We start from the raw sequence: 6,217 nt of genomic DNA, 5'->3' as shown, positions 1-6,217 counted from the left end.
GACACAAATCTCCTGGGTCAGAGAAAGGACTTGGGGACTCATGGTATTAACAGATAGCGGGGGCTTTTGTTTGTTTGGTTTTGGGTTTTTTTTTTGCTTCCACAGGATGATGTAAAAAGTTCAAGGTAACAGCAAGGAACACCTGCATTTATGGACAGGAACCCTGAACTTAGGGAACCTGAGCATCTTTTAATGGTCAGTAAACATGCCTGCCCTTTGCTCCAGACAGAAGCACAATCTCTATCTTCTAAAGCTGTTCACTTTGTAGACATCATTGAAAAACAATCGTCTGGAACAAGCAGAGAGGTCTTAGCTTGTAAGACAGCCAGAAATGTCAAAGTCCCACAGAAAACTATCTGCCAACAATAAACTAGCACTAATTTCCCTGGCTTCAGGATCATCACTCTATGTAATGATACTGAGAACGTCCCTCTGCAGAGGCAAGTCGGGGTAAACAATGATAGAGCCGCAAAGTGGATGGCAGCACCTTGCCCGAGGGCTGGGGAGGAGTTTGGGAAGATATTGAGGTTTTAAATATTAATTATTTATTTGGCTGTGCCAGGTCTTAGTTGTGGCACATGAGATCTTTCAGTTGCGGCATGCGAATTCTTAGTTGCAGCACATGGGATCTAGTTCTCTGACCAGGGATCAAACCCAAGCCCTCTGCATTGGGAGCTCAGAGTCTTAGCCACTGGAGCACGTGGCAAGTCCCAAGATACTGAGTTTTGGTGTTGTAACCATTCATCAGTCAGATTCTTATGAATAAAAGGAAAGAACATAGAAGTGACTTATAATGCAAGCTTAATTTCATAAATGCATCAGACCTTAAGTATCTTAGCTTGGATTCCTCCCAAAGCTTGCATGAAGATGATCTATTTGGATAAATCTTGGGCAGTCCTTCACAGCTCTTATTATGTGATGTTTTAGTCTTTACTGAGACCCTAAATCCACATGGTTAAACTCCTATCGTGTTCTTCCTTCAGCCTTCAGTTGTTGCAAGAATTCCTTTAGTGTTCATTCAGCCATTTTTTATTGAAGATCTTCTGTGTGCCCAGCCCTCCTCTAAGGCCAGTAATAAATGAAAGCAACAAAGTCCCCATCCTTGTGAAGCACCCACATATGCCATTGGCTTTCTCCCTGTTTTTCATCCATCTCTTTCTCTCTCTAGGTAGTGTGAACCTAAAATCACCAACAATATTGATTCTATTCTTTCTCCTAACTTTGAGATCAGCCACTCCCTCCTCCAGGGAAACAAGTTTCTTCTCTGAATTTCCTCTCACATCAGTATGCCAGCTCCTTCCATTATGAGAGCAAGAGCCTGGATTCTGTTCCTCACTCAGCCACCAATTCTGTGACCTTGGACCTGTCTCTTTCGCCTTCATAAACCCTCATGTCCTCAGGGGAAATGGGCACAATACTGAGTCATTGGAGGGATTGGAATGATTGTTGCAGAAAGGGAGACCCCTTCCAGGGTCCTAGAGTGAGCTCTTGCCTTTCATTCAGAAATGAATTGTCCAAGGACTTGGAATTGTTGACACTTGCTGACAAAGTAAGAGACTTTACTGGGAAGGGGCGCCCGGGTGGAGAGCAGCAGGTGCGGGAACTCAGGAGGACTGCTCTGCCATGTGGCTCGAAGTCTCGGGTTTTATGGTGATGGGGTGAGTTTCTGGGTTGTCTCTGGCCAGTCTTGCCAACTCAGGGTCCTTCCTGGTGGCACATGCATCGCTCAGCCGTAATGGCTCCTCCTCAGCGAGGATTCTAGGAGGACATTTGGACTGGTATCTCCTTTCTCCTTTTGTTCTTTCCCAAAGTCTTCTGGTTGGTGGTAGCTTGTCAATTCCTCATTCGTTACCAGGACCTCCTGTTGTAAGATAACTGGTGCAAGCGGTTACTATGGCACCTGGCTGGGGCGGGCAGTTTCAGTCAGTGGTACCCCTAACACAATTACCACATTTCTGTGTAGCCACCACTCTCCCCATCCCAACCCAAGTCCAGTCCTTAGCAAGGGCTGGTTGGAGAGACGGAAACCAAGGCCTTCTGCTTTCCAAGGCTTCTCTCATTTCTGACTCAGGGCTGCTCAGATCTTATGCTATGTCTGCTCCAGTTTCCACCCTGACTTCCATACTGTCCGCTCAGCCTATTCCTGCCCATCAGATGGTGCAAAAACTAACAACTCCACACACAGAACATGGCTTCCTGTACTGAGAAGCAGCTCCAGACGATTCATCATCAAGTAGATGAGAATAACACCAACTTTTGCTGCCATGGCAACTGCTGTTGTGCCATCACCGACTTTCGAAGTTGCTTAAAAATGCGCAAACCGTTCTGCATAAAGTGACTTAACACCACCAAGAGTGTGGCTTTCCTTTCCCCTTGAGATTCTTCTTTAAGAAATTAAGATTTCCCCCCCTTAGAAGCATTTCATAATTTAGTCTTAAAAGAATCATTTGAAAAATGTTGTCAGGGTATAATGATTTATAATGTTATGTTAGTTTCAGGTTTTCAACAAAGTGAATCAGTTATACACATAGATATATCCACTCTTAGCTTCTTTTTCCGTATAGGCCAGTACAGAATATTTTTTCTTTTTCTTTTTTTTTTGACAGATAATTGTTTAGTTTTTATTTCATAATCATAAATTTAACTTTGCAATCCAGCTAAACTTGGAGGGGGATAAGGAAAATATGGAACCCAAAGAACTGTAGCAAGAGCACAAAGATTATGGGATATTTCGAGCAGATGGGGGTGAAGGGGTGCTCTCCTGGGCTACAGAAGGAATGGTCTGGTGGTTAAGTAAAACACAAGTCAAATTTATTAGATTTGTCCACAGTCAGCAATGGTGATCTTCTTGCTGGTCTTGCCATTCCTGGACCCAAAGCGCTCCATGGCTTCCACAATATTCATGCCCTCTTTCACCTTGCCAAAGACCACATACTTGCCATCCAACCACTCAGTCTTGGCAGGGCAGATGAAAAACTGGGAACCATTTGTGCTGGGGCCAGCATTTGCCATGGACAAGATCCCAGGACCTGTATGCTTCAGGATGAAATTCTCATCATCAAATTTCTCGCCATAGATGGACTTGCCACCAGTACCATTATGGCGTGTGAAGTCACCACCCTGGCACATAAATCCCGGAATTATTCTGTGAAAGCAGGAACCTTTATAACCAAATCCTTTCTCCCCAGTGCTCAGAGCATGAAAGTTTTCTGCTGTCTTTGGAATTTTGTCTGCGAACAGCTCAAAAGAGACGTGGCCCAAGGGCTCGCTGTCGATAGCGAAGACTGTGGGGTTGACCATGGCTAGACGGCAAGGAAGGCTCCGGGGTGGCGGCGTCTGCCTCTTTTTTTTAAAAGCATGTTTTAAGAGTCTTTTTTTGAATGTAATACAACATTGCTTCTGTTTTATATTTTTTGATTTTTTTGGGGGCTATGAGGCATGTGGGATCTCAGCTCCCTGACCAGGGATCTAACCCACACCCCCTGCATTGGAAGGCAAAGTTTTAGCTATTGTTCTGCCAGGGAAGCCCCATTGGAGAGTGATGAGTAGAGTTCCCTGTGCTATACAGTAAGTCTCTATTAGTTATCTATTTTATATATAGTACTGTGTATATGTCAATCCCAATCTTCCAGTTTATCCTCCCTCCCTTAATGCCCCCTCCTTAACCATATGTTTATTTGTTACATCTATAATTCTGTTTCTGTTTTGTGGATAAATTGCTTTGTACATTTTTTTTTTTTTAAGATTCCACATATAGAGACATAAAAGAACCATTTTAAACCAAAGTTTTGCCAACTGCTTCCTTCTGTGCTTGTAAAGGCAAATACAAATGAAAAATAAGAGGCTTACTCCTTTCTGTTGAAAACAGGAGGAGACTTCCCCCTTCTCTTTTCTTAGGGCACTGACTTCATCAACGTGTAATTGTCAGTTATTCCTCTGTCTCTTTGAAATGCATGCAAATCTTTTTAAAAGCTAAATAAGCCTCTTGCCAGCTTTTTGACCAGGAGTGTCTTTCTCAAGGACCCGGAACCATCTCTTTGAATCATCAGCCTTGAGAAAGATGGAGCCTTTATCTGCCTGTTTCTCTGGGAGGACTGGAGCCTCTAAGCTGCAAAACTGCCTCCAGTCCTAAAGGTACAAGAAGTTGATTTTTCCTTTGGATGAAGCCAGTTAACTAACACGAGTGGTTATCCCAACTACCAAGTGAATGCGTCTTAAATTAAGATGAATTATGTGTGACCAACGGTTCTTCCAAGACTTCTTACTTGCGGGTTAGTCATGGTTTACCTTGAGACCATCTCTGTAATTGGTTGTATCTTCTCTGCTGTATAAAAGCAGGAGATGCCTTTCTGCCTTTGCCATCTCCTAGTGGATTGCCTGAGAGGCGTATCACATTCTAGTTTCATGCTTATTCAATAATAAAATTGTTTCCTTTCTTTGCTACCTTGGTGGAGAGGTTTTCTGGGTTGGGAGGAGATTTGTTTTTAATTGTATTTCCCCAACGCCCACCAGAACCAAACATTTTAAAACTGCACTCATGGAGGATATCATTATGAAGTTTTGATGAAAGCTCTGGAGGATGGTGCTGGGGAATTATAGAAGGAGGAGGAAACCGTATCCAGCTTTTTCCCTTCATTTACTCTGCCCAGGGAGTACAAGGCATCTGCTTAGAGCCAACCCTGGAAGTGGTCCTCCGACGACAGCCTCAGGAGGAGCTGGCATTCTGGGCCAGATGATAATGAAGGGTCTTTCCTTGTGCCTTTGTAGAAAAATGGTGCACACTTTTATTTTGGTTGCACTGGGTCTTCGTTGCTGTGCACAGGCTTCTCTAGTTGTGTGAGCATGAGCTGTAGAGCACACAGGCTCAATGCTTGCCACGCAGCACAGACTTAGCTACCCTGAGTCATGTGGAAATCTTAGTTCCCTGACCAGGGATCGAACCCACGTCCCCTGTATTGAAAGGTGGACTTTTCACCACTGGGCCATCATGGAAGTCCCTCTTTTACCTTTTTAGAGAAACAAAGAATCCACTAGTATTTCTGGCTCCACCTAGACCTGAGATGCTATTCCTACAACGCATCACTTGAGTTAGGGAGCATTTGGTACCTGTCACAACTCCAGGGGGTGCTGTTCACATTGTTGCCTGTGACACCCCCTGGTGTTCTGCAGCACCAGCCTGCATCTCTGTTTATTGTGGCTGAGTCCCTTAAAGAGGTTACTTCAGAAAACCTGTGTTCAGTTCACCTACAGCAGCCTACTGCTTGACACAGATCCAGGGATAAGTCCAAACAGAAAGCTCTCGGCCATTCCAAGAATCCATTCTGCTTCTTTTATCACCAGCTGATATTTCCCTTCCCTTCTTTCCTTCCTTTCTGTTCCTAACCTCTCTCTATTGGAATACAAGGTCTTTAAGAGCAGCAGCTTCATCTTCCTGTTTGCTCCTGGACCCCCAGCAGTGCTTGGGACATGGTAGACTCTTCACAAGGGAGACCAGTGCATGTGTTTGCTTGTTTCTTTGGTCACCATTTAGCACTGCCTTCTCAATATTTTCAAAGTGTGCATGTATGCTCAGTGGCTCAGTCATGTCCAACTCTCTGCACCCCCATGGACTGTAGCCCGCCAAGCTCCTCTGTCCATGGGATTCTCCATGGACAGGCAAGAATGCTGGAGTGGGTTGCCATTTCCTCTTCCAGGTGATCTTCCAGACCCAGGGATTGAAGCCATGTCTCCTGTACTGGTAGGTGGATTCTTTACCACTGAACCACTTGGGAAGCCCAAAGTTTTCAAAGAGACTTCTGTATTCCTGAGCTCAAGCTTTCTGCCTAGGCTCCAAGCCCCTCAGATATTTCAGCTAGAGTCTTTGCATGTTGAGCTGTTGGTCCATTCTGACTTTTATACATACTGAATAGAATTACATTAAATCTTTGAACAAAATCTAATCTAACATAATCTCAGGTTTCAGGGTTTCAGGTTTCTCAAGTTGCCAGCTTTCCAGAGGTCTCCTGGTGGGAGCATCTTTTCTGAAGCTTTGGGAAACTTGGTGTGCTGTGACATTATGGGACCAGGAACTTAAGCCAATGAGGCTTTTTCTAAGGGAGGTATTGAGCACTGAGTTGCCCTGAAAGGGAAAGTGTTAGTTGCTTAGTGGTGTCTAACTCTGCGACCCAGCTGTAGCCTGCCAGGCTCCTCTGTCCATGGGATTCTCCATGTAAGAACA

The 6,217-nt window shown here is 44.5% G+C and overlaps 1 pseudogene; it reads right to left on the bottom strand.

Moving 5' to 3' along the window:
* Positions 1-2,789: 2,789 nt before the first annotated feature.
* On the bottom strand, positions 2,790-3,300 carry LOC110141659 (peptidyl-prolyl cis-trans isomerase A pseudogene; annotated as a pseudogene).
* Between the last annotated feature and the right edge of the window lie 2,917 nt (positions 3,301-6,217).

The sequence above is a fragment of the Odocoileus virginianus genome, chromosome 16 (genome assembly GCF_023699985.2).
Source record: "Odocoileus virginianus isolate 20LAN1187 ecotype Illinois chromosome 16, Ovbor_1.2, whole genome shotgun sequence".
NCBI lineage: Eukaryota > Metazoa > Chordata > Mammalia > Artiodactyla > Cervidae > Odocoileus > Odocoileus virginianus.
This window is presented reverse-complemented; position numbering and strand designations above follow the sequence as displayed.